We start from the raw sequence: 23,859 nt of genomic DNA, 5'->3' as shown, positions 1-23,859 counted from the left end.
TCTATGACAAATGGACCATACATGCAATAAAGCATGATAAGCCAAATTGTGGCAAAAACCAAACACATGCCTAATAAACTATATGGCTGCCAAATTTTGGCTTCTTGGCAAATTGTGGCTAGGAACCAAACATGCCCTTGCTGGCCAAAGGGGTCCAAATAGGTGTTTTTTTATTCGCTATTATGTGCAGTGTGTGCACAATACCACAAATCAAAATTTCCCAGGTAGGCCAAACATGCATGCATGGTAGGCGAATTGCCATTTCGAAGGTTAATTTGTCAAACTAGCTTACCATGAAACCATAAACTAAATCATTTGTACTCCAATTAATTAAGTTCGGATATGAATGGTGGTCATCAACCAAACTAATAAGAATTCAAAATTTGGGATGATATAGGGATGTGCCCTATTGTTGTGGAATCAGAAAACATTAGCCAACGAAAATGTGGGCTGCATCGAAGTATAGTGGATCACAAGTCGATTGCCAAGAAGTTTTTGCCTAAATTTGAAATAAAGCCAAAATGAGGTTCAAACTTATTGAAATCAGCAAGCAAGGCAATCAAGAAGTCGCCAATTGCTACTTTTATCTAGGAAAAATAACAAACATCATGGCATGCAAATATTCTTGAGAAGCAGAATCATTCTGTAAGGTATATATTTTTGGTACTATGCATGTTGGACATTGATTCGCTTCTTGCCACATGGGTGAGCTAGCTTGGTTACCGCAAGAACCATGCATGGCGAACTTTTGAATCATGACCCCTTTTTTAAGAGATCAATGAAAAACTTCGTATTTTCAACTATACTTTGCCAAATACAGTTTTTTTTGGTTTTCCACGTAAAGTCTTTTCATTTTTATTGGCCGATTTAAGGGGGGCAAAATTAAAAGGATGTATTTGTGAAGTGGCTACCGTGTGTATTGCGCACACTACCACCTATACAATTTTCACAAGCGAGTGACATGGTTGGATGGCCATCCATTTCCATGGTTTGTTGGATTATCTCATCATGTAGTATATAATAAATTAATTTTGTAAATATTTTTCAATTCAAGTATTAACGATGGTTATATTACAACTCAAATAAATTGGGAAAAAACTGGGATTCACCTCCCTAGAATCAATCTTGCCCGTCCATTTCCTATCAACTGACTATAGGGAGTAATAGATTTAAATGGCGGTTGGAGTTAATTCCTCAATCTCGTCGCAGTATTATTCCCATCTGTCCCCACTAAACAACCCATGGCGGTTCGTTCTCCCGTGCATTTCGGCAAGTTCCAAAAAAACCCATTGTTTGCAGTTGCTCTCCCTCCCTCCCCCTCAATCCCTCCGATCAGTTCGACGTGCTTCAGCGCTTCCATGGCCGACGGCGGCCTGTTTACTCTAAAGAGGAGCGTCGTTCCCCATGGGACGACCAAGGTTAACGTGGTCTACACGAATGACCCTTCCGTTCTCGAGCGCACCCTCAAGATGTACGAACAAAAGCTTCTAGAGGACAGGCCCAGGTTCGTCGGCCTCGACCTAGAATACACTTCGGACCAAGTAAGTACCGCCGTCGTTCAGTTGGCCATGGACGACCACGTCCTGGTGTACCATTTCTGCAGGTATGTTCTTCACATGCCTTCCTTTATCTTGGATCTGCTTTTCTATTTCGAAATAGACTAGGTTCTAACTTGTATGAAAACACGAACAAACTAACTTGTATGAAAAATGTGGTCTGGAACGTAATATCCAACAAACTTGTATTTTTTTTGGATTGACCACGATATCTAGTTTCATGATTTTGGTACTCAAAATTTGCACAAATTTCATGTACTCATACTCACCGTTAATCGGCATGGATGTCAAGATATTTTTATTTTACATATAGTAACTGAATCTTAACTTGACACTTAAATAATTAGATCATATAGTCGCAACAATAATTCATGTTATTTTGATGTGTATCACTGATGCAAAATCATTGTTTTACTGCAACAAGTATACAGATTACTGGAAGAAAAATATGTGTACTATTTCAGCATATACGATCTTACAAGATTGATTTGTGTTAACATGCAGGAGTCCTGACAATCTGGCACTGCGAGAATTCCTTCAACATAAAGAAATTTGTTTCACAACTGTTGACATCAGGAGTGACTCTAGAAGGTTTGCTAGAGATGGCATTAAAATTCCTGAACATAATTGGATTGACATTCAGGATATGATCAATTTCAATGGTCCTGGCAAAAGGACTGGCATGGGTGATTTGGCAGCCGCCATCATTGACCCATGTTACAAAGATATGAAGACCAAGTTCCCTACTAGCAGCCACGATCAATGGGAGTGCATGCCATTGCCTCAAGTAAACTTGAGGTATGGTGCGATCGATGGGTATGTTAGTTTTGAGTTGTACAGGCGACTCAAAAAAATCAATGATGGGCAGCGTCAAGAACAATCAATTCCAAGGGAAGTGGTTTGCCCGGATTGCAAGGAAGCGGCTAGGTTGGCGGCTCTTCCCCCTGCCTGGCGCGACGAGAAGAAGCAGTTTGTCGGGACAACCTACTGGGAATTTGTATCTTATTGCTTTAGGTACAACATACCATTTGATCCGAAGAATATGCCACCATGGATAAAGGACCCGTGCGAGCCTACTTCAGGGTCTCCGTGGGATGGCGGTTCACATGGTGAGCAAGCTAGGGCAACGGCTGGATGTGGTGAGCTAGCAAGGGCAGGGCCTGTATCTGGTTGGGAAGCTCCAACAGGGATTCCCGACACACGAAGTGCGAACGAGTGCAGAACTTGGACTGCCAACCCATGGGAGGCAGGTACTAGCAGCACCGGCAAGCGCATCAAGAGGGATGACGATAATTGGTGAACTAGGCTCGCGTTATATGTTTCCAAGATTGTACATAAGTTTAGAATTATGAACTAGTAGTATTGTTTAGGTGATGTAATTACTTTTGCAACAATGTGTATGAGGTTTCAGAACCACGCTTCTGATGCGTGTGGTTGGCACGTCCGTTGGGAACCCCAAGAGGAAGGTGTGATGCGCACAGCGGCAAGTTTCCCTCAGTAAGAAACCAAGGTTTAATCGGACCAGTAGGAGTCAAGAAGCACGTTGAAGGTTGATGGCGACGAGATGTAGTGCGGCGCAACACCAGTGATTCCGGCGCCAACGTGGAACCTGCACAACACAACCAAAGTACTTTGCCCCAACGAAACAGTGAGGTTGTCAATCTCACCGGCTTGCTGTAACAAAGAGTTAACCGTATTGTGTGGAAGATGATTGTTTGCAGAAAACAGTAGAACAAGTATTGCAGTAGATTGTATTTCAGTAAAGAGAATTGGACCGGGGTCCACAGTTCACTAGAGGTGTCTCTCCCATAAGACGAACAGCATGTTGGGTGAACAAATTACAGTTGGGCAATTGACAAATAAAGAGAGCATGACCATGCACATACATATCATGATGAGTATAGTGAGATTTAATTGGGCATTACGACAAAGTACATAGACCGTCATCCAACTGCATCTATGCCTAAAAAGTCCACCTTCAGGTTATCATCCGAACCCCCTCCAGTATTAAGTTGCTAACAACAGACAATTGCATTAAGTATTGCGCGTAATGTAACTAGTGACTACATCCTTGAACATAGCACTAATGTTTTATCCCTAGTGGCAACAGCACATCCGTAACCTTAGTGGTTCTTGTCACTCCTCCAGATTCACGGAGACATGAACCCACTATCGAGCATAAATACTCCCTCTTGGAGTTACTAGCATCAACTTGTCCAGAGCATCTACTAATAACGGAGAGCATGCAAGATCATAAACAACACATAGATATAACTTCGATAATCAACATAACAAGTATTCTCTATTCATCGGATCCCAACAAACGCAACATATAGAATTACAGATAGATGATCTTGATCATGTTAGGCAGCTCACAAGATCCGACAATGATAGCACAATGGGGAGAAGACAACCATCTAGCTACTGCTATGGACCCATAGTCCAGGGGTAGACTACTCACACATCACACCGGAGGCGACCATGGCGGCGTAGAGTCCTCCGGGAGATGATTCCCCTCTCCGGCAGGGTGCCGGAGGCGATCTCCTGGATCCCCCGAGATGGGATCGGCGTTGGCGGCGTCTCTGGAAGGTTTTCCGTATCGTGGTTCTCGGTACTGGGGGTTTCGTCACGGAGACTTTTTATAGGCGGAAGGGCAGGTCAAGAGGCGGCATGGGGGCCCCACACCACAGGGCCGCGCGGCCAAGGGGGGGGCGCGCCGCCCTATGGTGTGACCCCTCCATGGCCCCTCTTCGTCTCTCCTTCGGACTTCTGGAAGCTTCGTGAGAAAATAGGCCCCTGGGCTTTGATTTCGTCCAATTCCGAGAATATTTCCTTACTAGGATTTCTGAAACCAAAAACAGCAGAAAACAGCAACTAGCACTTCGGCATCTTGTTAATAGGTTAGTTCCAGAAAATGCACGAATATGACATAAAGTGTGCATAAAACATGTAGATAACATCAATAATGTGGCATGGAACATAAGAAATTATCGATACGTCGGAGACGTATCAGCATCCCCAAGCTTAGTTCTGCTCGTCCCGAGCAGGTAAAACGATAACACAGATAATTTCTGGAGTGACATGCCATCATAATCTTGATCATACTATTTGTAAAGCATATGTAGTGAATGCAGCGATCGAAACAATGTATATGACATGAGTAAACAAGTGAATCATATAGCAAAGACTTTTCATGAATAGCACTTCAAGACAAGCATCAATAAGTCTTGCATAAGAGTTAACTCATAAAGCAATAATTCAAAGTAAAGATATTGAAGCAACACAAAAGAAGATTAAGTTTCAGCGGTTGCTTTCAACTTGTAACATGTATATCTCATGGATATTGTCAACATAGAGTAATATAATAAGTGCAATAAGCAAATATGTAGGAATCAATGCACAGTTCACACAAGTGTTTGCTTCTTGAGGTGGAGAGAGATAGGTGAACTGACTCAACATTGAAAGTAAAAGAATGGTCCTCCATAGAGGAAAAGCATCGATTGCTATATTTGTGCTAGAGCTTTGATTTTGAAAACATGAAACAATTTTGTCAACGGTAGTAATAAAGCATATGCATCATGTAAATTATATCTTATAAGTTGCAAGCCTCATGCATTGTGTACTAATAGTGCCCGCACCTTGTCCTAATTAGCTTGGACTACCGGGTCATCACAATGCTTTGTTTTTACCAAGTGTCACAAAGGGGTACCTCTATGCCGCCTGTACAAAGGTCTAAGGAGAAAGCTCGCATTGGATTTCTCGCTATTGATTATTCTTCAACTTAGACATCCATACCGGGACAACATAGACAACAGATAATGGACTCCTCTTTTATGCATAAGCATATACCAACAATTAATAATTTTCTCATTTGAGATTTGAGGATTGTTGTCCAAACTGAAACTTCCACCATGGAGCATGGCTTTAGTTAGCGGCCCAATGTTCTTCTCTAACATATGCATGCTTAACCATATGGTGGTAGATCTCTCTTACTTCAGACAAGACGGACATGCATAGCAACTCACATGAAATTCAACAATGAATAGTTGATGGCGTCCCCAGTGAACATGGTTATCGCACAACAAGCAACTTAATAAGAGATAAAGTGCATAATTACATATTCAATACCACAATAGTTTTTAAGCTATTTGTCCCATGAGCTATATATTGCAAAGGTGAATGATGGAATTTTAAAGATAGCACTCAAGCAATTTACTTTGGAATGGCGGAAAAATACCATGTAGTATAGGTAGGTATGGTGGACACAAATGGCATAGTGGTTGGCTCAAGTATTTTGGATGCATGAGAAGTATTCCCTCTCGATACAAGGTTTAGGCTAGCAAGGCTTATTTGAAACAAACACAAGGATGAACCGGTGCAGCAAAACTCACATAAAAGACATATTGAAAACATTATAAGACTCTACACCGTCTTCCTTGTTGTTCAAACTCAAAACTAGAAATTATCTAGACCTTAGAGAAACCAAATATGCAAACCAAATTTTAGCATGCTCTATGTATTTCTTCATTAATGGGTGCAAAGCATATGATGCAAGAGCTTAATCATGAGCACAACAATTGCCAAGTATCACATTACCCAAGACATTTATAGCAATTACTACATGTATCATTTTCTAATTCCAACCATATAACAATTTAACGAAGGAGAAACTTCGCCATGAATACTATGAGTAGAAACCAAGGACATACTTGTCCATATGCTACAGCGGAGCGTGTCTCTCTCCCATAAAGTGAATGCTAGGATCCATTTTATTCAAACAAAACAAAAAACAAAAACAAACCGACGCTCCAAGAAAAAGCACATAAGATGTGATGGAATAAAAATATAGTTTCAGGGGAGGAACCTGATAATGTTGTCGATGAAGAAGGGGATGCCTTGGGCATCCCCAAGCTTAGACGCTTGAGTCTTCTTAGAATATGCAGGGGTGAACCACCGGGTGCATCCCCAAGCTTAGAGCTTTCACTCTCCTTGATCATGTTGCATCATACTCCTCTCTTGATCCTTGAAAACTTCCTCCACACCAAACTCGAAACAACTCATTAGAGGGTTAGTGCACAATATAAATTGACATATTCAGAGGTGACACAATCATTCTTAACACTTCTGGACATTGCATAATGCTACTGGACATTAATGGATCAAAGAAATTCATCCAACATAGCGAAAGAGGCAATGCGAAATAAAAGGCAGAATCTGTCAAAACAGAACAGTTCGTATTGACGAATTTTAAAATGGCACCAGACTTGCTCAAATGAAAATGCTCAAATTGAATGAAAGTTGCGTACATATCTGAGGATCATGCACGTAAATTGGCTTAATTTTCTGAGCTACCTACAGGGAGGTGGACCCAGATTCGTGACAGCAAAGAAATCTGGAACTGTGCAGTAATCCAAATCTAGTGCTTACTTTTCTATCAACGGCTTAACTTGGCACAACAAAACACAAAACTAAGATAAGGAGAGGTTGCTACAGTAGTAAACAACTTCCAAGACACAAAATAAAAACAAAGTACTGTAGGTAAAAACATGGGTTATCTCCCAAGAAGTTCTTTCTTTATAGCCATTAAGATGGGCTCAGCAGTTTTAATGATGCACTCGCAAGAAATAGTATTTGAAGCAAAAGAGAGCTTCAAGAGGCAAATTCAAAACACATTTAAGTCTAACATGCTTCCTATGAAGAGGAATCTTGTAAATAAACAAGTTCAAGAAGCATAATGCAACAAGCGTAGAAAGATAAAACAAGTGTAGCTTCAAAAATTTCAGCACATAGAGAGGTGTTTTAGTAACATGAAAATTTCTACAACCATATTTTCCTCTCTCATAATAACTTTCAGTAGCATCATGAGCAAACTCAACAATATAACTATCACATAAATCATTCTTATCATGAGTCTCATGCATAAAATTATTACTCTCCACATAAGCATAATCAATTTTATTAGTTGTAGTGGGAGCAAATTCAACAAAGTGGCTATCATCATATATAGGAGGCATATTGTAATCATAAAAGAAAATTTTCTCCTCAATGCTTGGGGGACTAAAAAGATCATGCTCATCAAAGCCAGCTTCCCCAAGTTTAGAATTTTCCATAGCATTAGCAACAATGGTGTTCAAAGCATTCATAGTAATAACATTCCCATTAGCATGCATATAAAGTTCCATGGGTTTTTTAATTCTCTCTTCAAACACATCATGTCCTAATTCAAGATAAAGTTCATAAAGATCTCTCATATTTTTGTTGTTTTCCATTATGCTTAACTAGTGAAATAAAAACATGCATGATATTAAGTAAAGTAAAACAAGTAACTAATTTTTTTGTGTTTTTGATATAGCAAACAAGATAGCAAATAAAGTAAAACTAGCAACTAATTTTTTTGTATTTTGATTTAGTGCAGCAAACAAAGTAGTAAATAAAACTAAGCAAGACAAAAACAAAGTAAAGAGATTGAGAAGTGGAGACTCCCCTTGCAGCGTGTCTTGATCTCCCCGGCAACGGCGCCAGAAATTTGCTTGATGCGTGTGGTTGGCACGTCCGTTGGGAACCCCAAGAGGAAGGTGTGATGCGCACAGCGGCAAGTTTCCCTCAGTAAGAAACCAAGGTTTAATCGGACCAGTAGGAGTCAAGAAGCACGTTGAAGGTTGATGGCGACGAGATGTAGTGCGGCGCAACACCAGTGATTCCGGCGCCAACGTGGAACCTGCACAACACAACCAAAGTACTTTGCCCCAACGAAACAGTGAGGTTGTCAATCTCACCGGCTTGCTGTAACAAAGAGTTAACCGTATTGTGTGGAAGATGATTGTTTGCAGAAAACAGTAGAACAAGTATTGCAAGAGATTGTATTTCAGGAAAGAGAATTGGACCGGGGTCCACAGTTCACTAGAGGTGTCTCTCCCATAAGACGAACAGCATGTTGGGTGAACAAATTACAGTTGGGCAATTGACAAATAAAGAGAGCATGACCATGCACATACATATCATGATGAGTATAGTGAGATTTAATTGGGCATTACGACAAAGTACATAGACCGTCATCCAACTCGCATCTATGCCTAAAAAGTCCACCTTCAAAGTTATCATCCGAACCCCCTCCAGTATTAAGTTGCTAACAACAGACAATTGCATTAAGTATTGCGCGTAATGTAACTAGTGACTACATCCTTGAACATAGCACTAATGTTTTATCCCTAGTGGCAACAGCACATCCGTAACCTTAGTGGTTCTTGTCACTCCTCCAGATTCACGGAGACATGAACCCACTATCGAGCATAAATACTCCCTCTTGGAGTTACTAGCATCAACTTGGCCAGAGCATCTACTAATAACGGAGAGCATGCAAGATCATAAACAACACATAGATATAACTTCGATAATCAACATAACAAGTATTCTCTATTCATCGGATCCCAACAAACGCAACATATAGAATTACAGATAGATGATCTTGATCATGTTAGGCAGCTCACAAGATCCGACAATGATAGCACAATGGGGAGAAGACAACCATCTAGCTACTGCTATGGACCCATAGTCCAGGGGTAGACTACTCACACATCACACCGGAGGCGACCATGGCGGCGTAGAGTCCTCCGGGAGATGATTCCCCTCTCCGGCAGGGTGCCGGAGGCGATCTCCTGGATCCCCCGAGATGGGATCGGCGTTGGCGGCGTCTCTGGAAGGTTTTCCGTATCGTGGTTCTCGGTACTGGGGGTTTCGTCACGGAGACTTTTTATAGGCGGAAGGGCAGGTCAAGAGGCGGCACGGGGGCCCCACACCACAGGGCCGCGCGGCCAAGGGGGGGGCCGCGCCGCCCTATGGTGTGACCCCTCCGTGGCCCCTCTTCGTCTCTCCTTCGGACTTCTGGAAGCTTCGTGAGAAAATAGGCCCCTGGGCTTTGATTTCGTCCAATTCCGAGAATATTTCCTTACTAGGATTTCTGAAACCAAAAACAGCAGAACAAAGAATCGGCACTTCGGCATCTTGTTAATAGGTTAGTTCCAGAAAATGCACGAATATGACATAAAGTGTGCATAAAACATGTAGATAACATCAATAATGTGGCATGGAACATAAGAAATTATCGATACGTCGGAGACGTATCAGCTTCCTTATTTAAACATGTTTAAACCATGAAAATGAAAAGGTAAGCCTGCATCCTTCTTAGTCACTCCAAAATGAAGCTTTTGGGCAGGTATTTGAAATTTCCATGTTTGAAACCCAAAACGACTTCTCTTCGTGATTGACTTCATAAGACAAAGTTTAGGCTTAGGGGTAGATACATGATTTTTCTGGTTTGAATATGTCTAGACCTTATTTATCAACTTGAGTGCTTACTATATGACATAAGAAGGCTATGTGCTTTGGTTTTTCATTTTTTTCATTTTTTTTGAAATTTTATGCCCATTTGAATCTTGGTCAAATCCTAGGTAAGTTTGACCAAGATTTGAACAAGTTTAAAATATGAAAATAAAATGTAAGCCCGGTCTGGATCCTTCTTAGTCACTCTGAAATGAAGATTTTGGGAGGTTTTTGAAATTTCCATGTTTGAAACCCAAAACCACTTCTCTTCATGCTCGACTTCGTAAGATAGAGTTTAGGGTTAGGGGTAGATACATGATTTTTCTGGTTTGAATATGTCTAGACCTTGTTTATCAACTTGAGTGCTTATTATATGACATAAGAAGGCTATGTGCTTTGGTTTTCATTTTTTATGCCCATTTGAATCTTGGTCAAATCCTAGGTTTGACCAAGATTTGAACAAGTTTAAAACATGAAAATAAAAGGTAAGCTCGACCTGGATCCTTCTTAGTCACTCTAAAATGAAGCTTTTGGGGGGTTCTTGAAATTTCCATGTCTGAAACCCAAAACCACGTCTCTTCATTCTTGACTTCATAAGACATAGTTTAGGGTTAGGGTAGATATATGATTTTTCTGGTTTGAATATGTCTAGACCTTGTTTATCAACTTGAATGCTTAATATATGACATAAGAATACTATGTGCTTTGGTTTTCATTTTTTGATTTTTTCTGAATTTTTATGCCCATTTGCTCTTGGTCAAATCATAGGTTTAACCAAGATTTAAACAAGTTTAAAACATGAAAATGAAAAGGTAAGCCTGCATCCTTCTTAGTCACTCCAAGATGAGGCTTTTGGGAAGGTTTTTGAAATTTCCATGTTTGAAACCCAAAACGACTTCTCTTCGTTGTTGACTTCATAAGACAAAGTTTTGGGTTAGGGGTAGATACAAGATTTTTCTGGTTTGAATATGTCTAGACCTTGTTTACCAACTTGAGTGCTTACTATATGACATAAGAAGCTAGGCTATGTGCTTTGGTTTTTAATTTTTTAATTTTTTTAATTTTGATGCACATTTGAATCTTTGTCAAATCCTAGGTTTGACCAAGATTTAAACAAGTATAAAACATGAAAATGAAAAGGGGAAGCATGTATTCTTCTTATAGTCACTCTAAAATGAAGTTTTTGGGATGTTCTTGAAATTTTCATGTTTGAAACCCAAAACCACTTCTCTTCATGCTTGACTTCATAAGATACAGTTTAGGGGCTAGGGGCCGAGGTAGATACATGATTTGCCTAGGTTTGAATGTGTGCAAACCTTGTTTATCAACTTGAATGCTTACTATATGACATAATAAAACTTTGTGCTTTAATTTGGTTTTAAATTTTTCTAATTTTTTTTTGAATTTTGATGCACATTTTGAATCTTGGTCAAATCCTAGGTTTGACCAAGATTTAAACAAGTATAAAACATGAAAATGAAAAGGTAAGCATGCATCGATCCTTCTTAGTCACTCCAAAGTGAAGCTTTTGGGAAGTTTTTGAAATTTCCATGTTTGAAACCCAAAACGACTTCTCTTCGTGCTTGATCGACACTTCAGAAGACAAAGTTTAGGGTTAGGGGTAGATATATGATCGATTTCTCTAGTTTGAATATGTCTAGACCATGTTTATCAACTTGAGTGCTTACTACATGACATAAGAAGGCTATATATGTGCTTTGTTTTTTTTTTGAATTTTTATGCCCATTTTAATCTTGGTCAAATCCTAAGTTTGACGAAGATTTGAACAAGTTTAAAACATGAAAATGAAAATGAAAAGGGTAAGCCAGGATCCTTCTTAGTCACTCTAAAATGAAGCTTTTGGGAAGTTTTTGAAATTTCCATGTTTGAAACCCAAAACGACTTCTCTTCGTGCTTGATCGACACATCAGAAGACAAAGTTTAGGGTTAGGGGTAGATATATGATCGATTTCTCTGGTTTGAATATGTCTAGATCATGTTTATCAACTTGAGTGCTTACTATATGACATAAGAAGGCTATATATGTGCTTTGGTTTTCATATTTTTTTTGAATTTTTATGCCCATTTGAATCTTGGTCAAATCCTAAGTTTGACCAAGATTTGAACAAGTTTAAAACATGAAAATGAAAAGGGTAAGCCTGGATCCTTCTTAGTCACTCTAAAATGAAGCTTTTGGGAGGTTTTTGAAATTTCCATGTTTGAAACCCAAATTAAACCACTTCTCTTCATGCTTGACTTTACAAGACATAGTTTATGGTTAGGGGTAGATACATGATTCGTCTGTTTTAAATATTTCTAGACCTTGTTTATCAACTCGAATGTCTTACTATATGACATAAGAAGACCATGCGCTTTTTTTTGAATTCTTATGCCCATTTGAATCTCTTGGTCAAATCCTAGCTAGGTTTGACCAAGATTTAAACAACTTTAACACATGAAAATGAAAAGGTAAGCTTGTATCCTTCTTAGTCACTCTAAAATGAAGCTTTTGGGAGGTTTTTGAAATTTCCATGTTTGAAACACAAAACCACTTCTCTTCAAGCTTGACTTCATAAGACAGAGTTTAGGGTTAGGGGGTAGATACATGATTTGTCTTGTTTGAATATGTTTAGACCTTGTTTATCAACTTGAATGCTTACTATATATGTGTGACATGAGAATACTATGTGCTTTGGTTTTCATTTTTTGATTTTTTTTTGATTTTGATGCACATTTGAATCTTTGTCAAATCCTAGGTTTGACCAAGATTTAAACAAGTATAAAACATGAAAATGAAAAGGGGAAGCATGTATCCTTCTTATAGTCACTCTAAAATGAAACTTTTGGGATGTTCTTGAAATTTTCATGTTTGAAACCCAAAACCACTTCTCTTCATGCTTGACTTCATAAGATAGAGTTTAGGGGCTAGGGGGTAGATACATGCTTTTCCTAGGTTTGAATATGTGCAAACCTTGTTTATCAACTTGAATGCTTACTATATGACATAAGAAGACTATTTGCTTTTGTTTTTCATTTTTCTGATTTTTTTTTAAAATTTTATGCCCATTTGAATCTTTTGGTCAAATCATAGGTGTAATTTGACACAGATTTAAACAAGTTTAAAATATGAAAATGAAAAGGTGGTAAGCATGGATCCTTCTTATATTATTAGTCACTCTAAAATGAAGCTTTTGGGAGGTTTTTGAAATTTCCATGTTTGAAACCCAAAACCACTTCTCTTCATGCTGTTGACTTCATAAGATAGAGTTTAGGGGTTAGTGGTGTAGATACATGATTTGTCTTTTGTTTGAATATGTGTCTAGACCTTGTTTATCAACTTTAATGCTTACTATATGACATAAGAAAACTTTGTGCTTTAATTTGGTTTTAAATTTTTCTAAATTTTTTTGAATTTTGATGCACATTTTCAATCTTGGTCAAATCCTAGGTTTGACCAAGATTTAAACAAGTATAAAACATGAAAATGAAAAGGTAAGCATGCATCGATCCTTCTTAGTCACTCCAAAGTGAAGCTTTTGGGAAGTTTTTGAAATTTCCATGTTTGAAACCCAAAACGACTTCTCTTCATGCTTGATCGACACTTCAGAAGACAAAGTTAAGGGTTAGGGGTAGATATATGATCGATTTCTCTGGTTTGAATATGTCTAGACCATGTTTATCACCTTGAGTGCTTACTACATGACATAAGAAGACGACATGTTTTTTGTTGTTGATTTTTTTGAATTTTTATGCCCATTTGAATCTTGGTCACATCATAGGTTTGACCATGATTTAAACATGTTTAAAACATGAAAATGAGAAAGTAAGTCTGGATCCTTCTTAGTCACTCCAAAATGTACCAATTGATATTTGAGTTAACTTGGCTTCATGGAAAAAATAATGTCATGTAAATGAGTTAACTTGGCTTTCCTACCCTTGAATCCATAGGAGTAGTATAATAATCAACCGAGTTTTTAAACCAACAGGTCTGTCACTTACGTGTGGTGCCCATGCGTGAGGTCCCACACTTCAGTGAGCACAAGCCAAGTGCGGTAGGTACGCAAACTCATCAGGATGCGTACTGGAAGTCTCTGGGTCCTTCAGGATTCGGTTGTCCCTCTCACAAAAAAAAATCTCTCATTCTCGGCCTCACTCGACTCGCTCGCTCGCTCGCTCGCTGACAAAACCTGCAGAACAGTCAACATCATCACCCGAAAAAGGGCACACACCATAATTCTCTCCCTTCTTCTCTCCTTCCGAGTGATCCCTCTTCCTCCGAGTTTCACTCGACGGGCAAACACACGTGTGCTGCATATTAATAATATAAAAGTAGAAAAATCGACCTACGAATCTATGATTAAAGAGGTTAATCTAGGGTTTTGCCCACTACTACAGATCAAGTTCAAAAATAACCAACTACTGGTTCGATTTCGGGCTACTAATATAAAATTAAATAAGTTGAACTAGTATTCCTCTAAAAAAATCATTTTGGTATGCATTGTTTTATACTTTTCATAGCTATAGTGCATCACAAATTCATGATTTCATGCTTTGCTTTGCCAATTTCGATTTTTTCTAACCACCTTCTCTTTGATTTCAAATTTAGGTCAAACTATTGGTGCCCGGTATGTGTTCTACTTGAATTGGATGCTGCTGATACGTCTCCGACGTATCGATAATTTCTTATGTTCCATGCCACATTATTGATGTTATCTACATGTTTTATGCACACTTTATGTCATATTCGTGCATTTTCTGGAACTAACCTATTAACAAGATGCCGAAGTGCCAGTTCCTGTTTTCTGCTGTTTTTGGTTTCAGAAATCCTAGTAAGGAAATATTCTCGGAATCGAACGAAATCAACGCCCAGGTTCCTATTTTTCCCGGAACCATCCAGAACACCCGAGAGCCGCGTAGGGAAGCCCCGGGGCCCCACACCACACCCTGGCGCGGCCAGAGGGGGGGCCGCGCCGCCCTATGGTGTGGGCCCCCCAGAAGCCCTCCTGCACCGCCTCTTCGCCTATTTAAAGCCTCCGTCGCGAAAACCCTGATGCGTTCGACGAAACCCACAGAAACCTTCCAGAGCCGCCGCCATCGCGAAGCCAAGATCTGGGGGATAGGAGTCTCTGTTCCGGCACGCTGCCGGAACGGGGAAGTGCCCCCGAAAGGCTTCTCCATCGACACCGCTGCCATCTTCACCGCCATCTTCATCACCGCTGCTGCTCCCATGAGGAGGGAGTAGTTCTCCATCGAGGCTCGGGGCTGTACCGGTAGCTATGTGGTTCATCTCTCTCATATGTGCTTCAATACAATAATCTCATGAGCTGCTTTACATGATTGAGATTCATATGATGATGCTTGTAATCTAGATGTCATTATGCTAGTCAAGTGAGTTTTACTTATGTGATCTCCGGAGACTCCTTGTCCCACGTGTGTAAAGGTGACAGTGTGTGCACCGTGTGGGTCTCTTAGGCTATATTTCACAGAATACTTATTCACTGATGAATAGCATAGTGAGGTGCTTATTTATATCTCTTTACGATTGCAATGTGTTTGTATCACAATTTATCTATGCGCTACTCTAGCAATGTTATTAAAGTAGTCTATTCCTCCTGCACGATGTAATGGTGACAGTGTGTGCATCCGTGTTAGTACTTGGTTTATGCTATGATCATGATCTCTTGTAGATTATGAAGTTAATTATTGCTATGATAGTATTGATGTGATCTATTCCTCCTACATATGCATGAAGGTGACAGTGTGCATGCTATGTTAGTACTTGGTTTAGTCTTTTGATCTATCTTACACTATAAGGTTACTAAAATATGAACATTAATTGTGGAGCTTGTTAACTCCGGCATTGAGGGTTCGTGTAATCCTACGCAATGTGTTCATCATCCAACAAGAGTGTAGAGTATGCATTTATCTATTCTATTATGTGATCAATGTTGAGAGTGTCCACTAGTGAAAGTCTAATCCCTAGGCCTTGTTCCTAAATACTGCTGCGTTACTACTGCTTGTTTATCGTTTCACGTGTTACTACTGCTGCAATACTACCACCATCAACTACACGCCAGCAAGCTATTTTCTGGCACCGTTGCTACTGCTCATATATATTCATACCACCTGTATTTCACTATCTCTTCGCCGAACTAGTGCACCTATTAGGTGTGTTGGGGACACAAGAGACTTCTTGCTTTGTGGTTGCAGGGTTGCATGAGAGGGATATCTTTGACCTCTTCCTCCCTGAGTTCGATAAACCTTGGGTGATCCACTTAAGGGAAAACTTGCTGCTGTTCTACAAACCTCTGCTCTTGGAGGCCCAACACTGTCTACAGGAAAAGGAGGGGGAAGTAGACATCAAGCTATTTTCTGGCGCCGTTGCCGGGGACCAGAAAGCTACACAACAGGGATTTCCTCCCTCGTCAACCACGCGCCAGTCCTGGACAGCATCAAGTATTTTCTGGCGCCGTTGCCGGGGAGGAAAGGTAAAAGGTACTCACACTCCCGATCTCGGCTACTAAGCTATTTTCGCCGTTGTAAGTACTCGAAGCTATTTCCTTTAGATCCTGCAATTGCATCTTTTTGTTTCTTGTTTTACACTAGTTAGGCATAATGGACAACAATGAGCTTCTTATTCTATTTCCTGATTTAAGACATGGATGGTTTGATGCGAAAATTAAAAAACCTATGGAACATATTAGTATGAACGCTTTGAACACCATTGTTGCTAATGATATGGAAAATTCTAAGCTTGGGGAAGCTGGTTTTGATGAGCATGATCTTTTTAGTCCCCAAAGCATTGAGGAGAAAATTTACTTTGATGATACTTTACCTCCTATTTATGATGATTATAATGATAGTGGTCTTTTGGTTCCACCTACTATGGAGGATAAATTTGATTATGATTACAATATGCCTCCTATATTTGATGATGAGAATAATAATGATAGCTACTTTGTTGAATTTGCTCCCACTACAACTAATAAAATTGATTATGCTTATGTGGAGAGTAATAATTTTATGCATGAGACTCATGATAAGAATGCTTTATGTGATAGTTATATTGTTGAGTTTGCTCATGTTACTACTGAAAGTTATTATGAGAGAGGAAAATATGGTTGTGGAAATTTTCATGTTACTAAAACACCTCTCTATGTGCTGAAATTTTTTAAGCTACACTTGTTCTATCTTCCTATGCTTGTTACTTTGCTTTTCATGAACTTGTTTATTTACAAGATTCCTATGCATAGGAAGCATGTTAGACTTAAATGTGTTTTGAATTTGCCTCTTGATGCTCTCTTTTGCTTCAAATACTATTTCTCGCGAGTGCATCATTAAAACTGCTGAGCCCATCTTAATGGCTATAAAGAAAGAACTTCTTGGGAGATAACCCATGTGTTATTTTGCTACAGTACTTTGTTTTATATTTGTGTCTTGGAAGTTGTTTACTACTGTAGCAACCTCTCCTTATCTTAGTTTTGTGTTTTGTTGTGCCAAGTAAAGTCTTTGATAGAAAACTTCATACTAGATTTGGATTACTGCGCAGTTTCAGATTTCTTTGCTGTCACGAATCTGGGCTAAATTCTCTGTAGGTAACTCAGAAAATTATGCCAATTTACGTGAGTGATCCTCAGATATTTACGCAACTTTCATTCAATTTGAGTATTTTCATCTGAGCAAGTCTGGTGCCATTTTAAAATTCGTCTTTACGGACTGTTCTGTTTTGACAGATTCTGCCTTTTATTTCGCATTGCCTCTTTTGCTATGTGGGATGGATTTCTTTGTTCCATTAACTTCCAGTAGCTTTGGGCAATGTCCAGAAGTGTTAAGAATGATTGTGTCACCTCTGAACATGTGAAATTTTGATTATGCACTAACCCTCTAATGAGTTTGTTTCGAGTTTGGTGTGGAGGAAGTTTTCAAGGATCAAGAGAGGAGTATGATGCAACATGATCAAGGAGAGTGAAAGCTCTAAGCTTGGGGATGCCCCGGTGGTTCACCCCTGCATATTCTAAGAAGACTCAAGCGTCTAAGCTTGGGGATGCCCAAGGCATCCCCTTCTTCATCGACAACATTATCAGGTTCCTCCCCTGAAACTATATTTTTATTCCATCACATCTTATGTGCTTTGCTTGGAGCGTCGGTTTGTTTTTGTTTTTTGTTTTGTTTGAATAAAATGGATCCTAGCATTCACTTTATGGGAGAGAGACATGCTCCGCTGTTGCATATGGACAAGTATGTCCTTAGGCTCTACTCATAGTATTCATGTCGAAGTTTCTTCTTCGCTAAATTGTTATATGGTTGGAATTGGAAAATGATACATGTAGTAATTGCTATAATGTCTTGGGTAATGTGATACTTGGCAATTGTTGTGCTCATGTTTAAGCTCTTGCATCATATACTTTGCACCTATTAATGAAGAAATACATAGAGCATGCTAAAATTTGGTTTGCATATTTGGTTTCTCTAAGGTCTAGATAATTTCTAGTATTGAGTTTGAACAACAAGGAAGACGATGTAGATTCTTATAATGTTTACAATATGTCTTTTATGTGAGTTTTGCTACACCGATTCATCCTTGTGTTTGTTTCAAATAACCTTGCTAGCCTAAACCTTGTATCGAGAGGGAATACTTCTCATGCATCCAAAATACTTGAGCCAACCACTATGCCATTTGTGTCCACCATACCTACCTACTACATGGTATTTCTCTGCCATTCCAAAGTAAATTGCTTGAGTGCTACCTTTAAAATTCCATCATTCACCTTACAATATATAGCTCATGGGAAAAATAGCTTAAAAACTATTGTGGTATTGAATATGTACTTATGCACTTTATCTCTTATTAAGTTGCTTGTTGTGCGATAACCATGTTTCTGGGGACGCCATCAACTATTCTTTGTTGAATATCATGTGAGTTGCTATGCATGTTCGTCTTGTCTGAAGTAAGAGAGATCTACCACCTTATGGTTAAGCATGCATATTGTTAGAGAAGAACATTGGGCCGCTAACTAAAGCCATGATCCATGGTGGAAGTTTCAGTTTTGGACATATATCCTCAATCTCAAATGAGAAAATTATTAATTGTTGTTACATGCTTATGCATAAAAGAGGAGTCCATTATCTGTTGTCTATGTTGTCCCGGTATGGATGTCTAAGTTGAGAATAATCAATAGCGAGAAATCCAATGCGAGCTTTCTCCTTAGACCTTTGTACAGGCGGCATAGAGGTACCCCTTTGTGACACTTGGTTAAAACATGTGCATTGTGATGATCCGGTAGTCCAAGCTAATTAGGACAAGGTGCGGGCACTATTAGTATACTATGCATGAGGCTTGCAACTTGTAAGATATAATTTACATGATACATATACTTTATTACTACCGTTGACAAAATTGTTTCATGTTTTCAAAATCAAAGCTCTAGCACAAATATAGCAATCGATGCTTTTCCTCTTTGAAGGACCATTCTTTTACTTTTATTGTTGAGTCAGTTCACCTATCTCTCTCCACCTTAAGAAGCAAACACTTGTGTGAACTGTGCATTGATTCCTACATACTTGCATATTGCACTTATTATATTACTCTATGTTGACAATATCCATGAGATATACATGTTACAAGTTGAAAGCAACCGCTGAAACTTCATCTTCCTTTGTGTTGCTTCAATACCTTTACTTTGAATTATTGCTTTATGAGTTAACTCTTATGCAAGACTTATTGATGCTTGTCTTGAAGTGCTATTCATGAAAAGTCTTTGCTTTATGATTCAGTTGTTTACTCATGTCATTACCATTGTTTTGATCGCTGCATTCACTACATATGCTTTACAAATAGTATGATCAAGTTCATGATGGCATGCCACTCCAGAAATTATCTATGTTATCGTTTTACCTGCTCGGGATGAGCAGAACTAAGCTTGGGGATGCTGATACGTCTCCGACGTATCGATAATTTCTTATGTTCCATGCCACATTATTGATGTTATCTACATGTTTTATGCACACTTTATGTCATATTCGTGCATTTTCTGGAACTAACCTATTAACAAGATGCCGAAGTGCCAGTTCCTGTTTTCTGCTGTTTTTGGTTTCAGAAATCCTAGTAAGGAAACATTCTCGGAATCGGACGAAATCAACACCCAGGTTCCTATTTTTCCCGGAACCATCCAGAACACCCGAGAGCCGCCAGAGGGAAGCCCTGGGGGCCCCACACCACACCCTGGCGCGGTCAGAGGGGGGGCCGCGCCGCCCTATGGTGTGGGCCCCCCAGAAGCCCTCCTGCACCGCCTCTTCGCCTATTTAAAGCCTCCGTCGCGAAAACCCTGATGCGTTCGACGAAACCCACAGAAACCTTCCAGAGCCACCGCCATCGCGAAGCCAAGATCTGGGGGACATGAGTCTCTGTTCTGGCATGCCGCCGGAACGGGGAAGTGCCCCCGGAAGGCTTCTCCATCGACACCGCTGCCATCTTCACCGCCATCTTCATCACCGCTGCTGCTCCCATGAGGAGGGAGTAGTTCTCCATCGAGGCTCGGGGCTGTACCGGTAGCTATGTGGTTCATCTCTCTCATATGTGCTTCAATACAATAATCTCATGAGCTGCTTTACATGATTGAGATTCATATGATGATGCTTGTAATCTAGATGTCATTATGCTAGTCAAGTGAGTTTTACTTATGTGATCTCCGGAGACTCCTTGTCCCACGTGTGTAAAGGTGACAGTGTGTGCACCGTGTGGGTCTCTTAGGCTATATTTCACAGAATACTTATTCACTGATGAATAGCATAGTGAGGTGCTTATTTATATCTCTTTACGATTGCAATGTGTTTGTATCACAATTTATCTATGCGCTACTCTAGCAATGTTATTAAAGTAGTCTATTCCTCCTGCACGATGTAATGGTGACAGTGTGTGCATCCGTGTTAGTACTTGGTTTATGCTATGATCATGATCTCTTGTAGATTATGAAGTTAATTATTGCTATGATAGTATTGATGTGATCTATTCCTCCTACATATGCATGAAGGTGACAGTGTGCATGCTATGTTAGTACTTGGTTTAGTCTTTTGATCTATCTTACACTATAAGGTTACTAAAATATGAACATTAATTGTGGAGCTTGTTAACTCCGGCATTGAGGGTTCGTGTAATCCTACGCAATGTGTTCATCATCCAACAAGAGTGTAGAGTATGCATTTATCTATTCTGTTATGTGATCAATGTTGAGAGTGTCCACTAGTGAAAGTCTAATCCCTAGGCCTTGTTCCTAAATACTGCTGCGTTACTACTGCTTGTTTACTGTTTCACTGTGTTACTACTGCTGCAATACTACCACCATCAACTACACGCCAGCAAGCTATTTTCTGGCACCGTTGGTACTGCTCATATATATTCATACCACTTGTATTTCACTATCTCTTCGTCGAACTAGTGCACCTATTAGGTGTGTTGGGGACACAAGAGACTTCTTGCTTTGTGGTTGCAGGGTTGCATGAGAGGGATATCTTTGACCTCTTCCTCCCTGAGTTCGATAAACCTTGGGTGATCCACTTAAGGGAAAACTTGCTGCTGTTCTACAAACCTCTGCTCTTGGAGGCCCAACACTGTCTACAGGAAAAGGAGGGGGAAGTAGACATCAGCTGCGTGTGCACATGTTTTGCCATTGTTTTGGGCTTCCACACATCTTTGGGGCATCCAAGTTTTTAAGTTACCTTGTGTTTTCTTGAATTGTAATTCATGTACCATTCCTCCCAATTTCTATGCCCATTTGAATTTGGTCAAATCATAAGTTTGACCAAGATCTGAACAAGTTTAAAACATGAAAATGATAAGGTAAGCCTGGATCCTTCTTAGTCACTCTAAAATGAAGCTTTTGGGAGGTTTTTGAAATTTCCATGTTTGAAACACAAAACCACTTCTCTTCATGCTTGAATTCATAAGACAGAGTCTAGGGTTAGGGGGTAGATACATGATTTGTTGTTTGAATATGTTTAGACCTTGTTTATCAACTTGAATGCTTACTATATGTGACATGAGAATACTATGTGCTTTGGTTTTCATTTTTTTGATTTTTTCTGAATTTTTATGTCCATTTGATCTTGGTCAAATCCTAGGTTTAACCAAGATTTAAACAAGTTTAAAACATGAAAATGAAAAGGTCTAGACAAGTTTAAAACATGAAAATGAAAATGAAAAGGTCTAGACATGAGAATACTATGTGCTTTGGTTTTCATTTTTCTGATTTTTTTTTAAAATTTTATGCCCATTTGAATCTTTTGGTCAAATCATAGGTGTAATTTGACACATATTTAAACAAGTTTAAAATATGAAAATGAAAAGGTGGTAAGCATGGATCCTTCTTATATTATTAGTCACTCTAAAATGAAGCTTTTGGGAGGTTTTTGAAATTTCCATGTTTGAAACCCAAAACCACTTCTCTTCATGCTGTTGACTTCATAAGATAGAGTTTAGGGGTTAGTTGTGTAGATACATGATTTGTCTTTTGTTTGAATATGTGTCTAGACCTTGTTTATCAACTTTAATGCTTACTATATGACATAAGAAAACTTTGTGCTTTAATTTGGTTTTATAATTTTCTAATTTTTTTTTAATTTTGATGCACATTTTGAATCTTGGTCAAATCCTAGGTTTGACCAAGATTTAAACAAGTATAAAACATGAAAATGAAAAGGTAAGCATGCATCGATCCTTCTTAGTCACTCCAAAGTGAAGCTTTTGGGAAGGGTTTTTGAAATTTCCATGTTTGAAACCCAAAACGACTTCTCTTCGTGCTTGACTTCATAAGACAAAGTTTAGGGTTAGGGGTAGATACAAGATTTTTCTGGTTTGAATATGTCTAGACCTTGTTTACCAACTTGGCATCCAAGTATTTAAGTTACCTTGTGTTTTCTTGAATTATAATTCATGTACCATTCCTCCCAATTCTATGCCCATTTGAATTTGGTCAAATCATAAGTTTGACCAAGATTTGAACAAGTTTAAAACATGAAAATGATAAGGTAAGCCTGGATCCTTCTTAGTCACTCTAAAATGAAGCTTTTGGGAGGTTTTTGAAATTTCCATGTCTGAAACACAAAACCACTTCTCTTCATGCTTGACTTCATAAGACAGAGTTTAGGGTTAGGGGTAGATACATGATTTGTTGTTTGAATATGTTTAGACCTTGTTTATCAACTTGAATGCTTACTATATGTGACATGAGAATACTATGTGCTTTGGTTTTCATTTTTTTTGATTTTTTCTGAATTTTTATGTCCATTTGATCTTGGTCAAATCCTAGGTTTAACCAAGATTTAAACAAGTTTATGACATGAAAATAAAAGGTAAGCCTGCATCCTTCTTAGTCACTCAAAAATGAATCTTTTGGGAAGGTTTTTGAAATTTCCATGTTTGAAACCCAAAACCACGTCTCTTCATTCTTGACTTCATAAGACATAGTTTAGGGTTAGGGTAGATACATGATTTTTCTGGTTTGAATATGTCTAGACCTTGTTTATCAATTTGAATGCTTAATATATGACATAACAATACTATGTGCTTTGGTTTTCATTTTTTTATTTTTTCTGAATTTTTATGCCCATTTGCTCTTGGTCAAATCATAGGTTTAACCAAGATTTAAACAAGTTTAAAAAATGAAAATGAAAAGGTAAGCCTGCATCCTTCTTAGTCACTCCAAAATGAGGCTTTTGGGAAGGGTTTTTGAAATTTCCATGTTTGAAACACAAAACGACTTCTCTTCGTGCTTGACTTCATAAGACAAAGTTTAGGGTTAGGGGTAGATACAAGATTTTTCTGGTTTGAATATGTCTAGACCTTGTTTACCAACTTAAGTGCTTACTATATGACATAAGAAGGCTATGTGCTTTGGTTTTTCAATTTTTTTGAATTTTTGTGCCCATTTGAATCTTGGTCAAATCCTAGGTACGGTTTGATAAAGATTTGAACATGTTTAAAACATGA

This window comes from Lolium perenne, chromosome 3, assembly GCF_019359855.2.
Source record: "Lolium perenne isolate Kyuss_39 chromosome 3, Kyuss_2.0, whole genome shotgun sequence".
In the NCBI taxonomy this organism is placed as follows: domain Eukaryota; kingdom Viridiplantae; phylum Streptophyta; class Magnoliopsida; order Poales; family Poaceae; genus Lolium; species Lolium perenne.
This window is presented reverse-complemented; position numbering follows the sequence as displayed.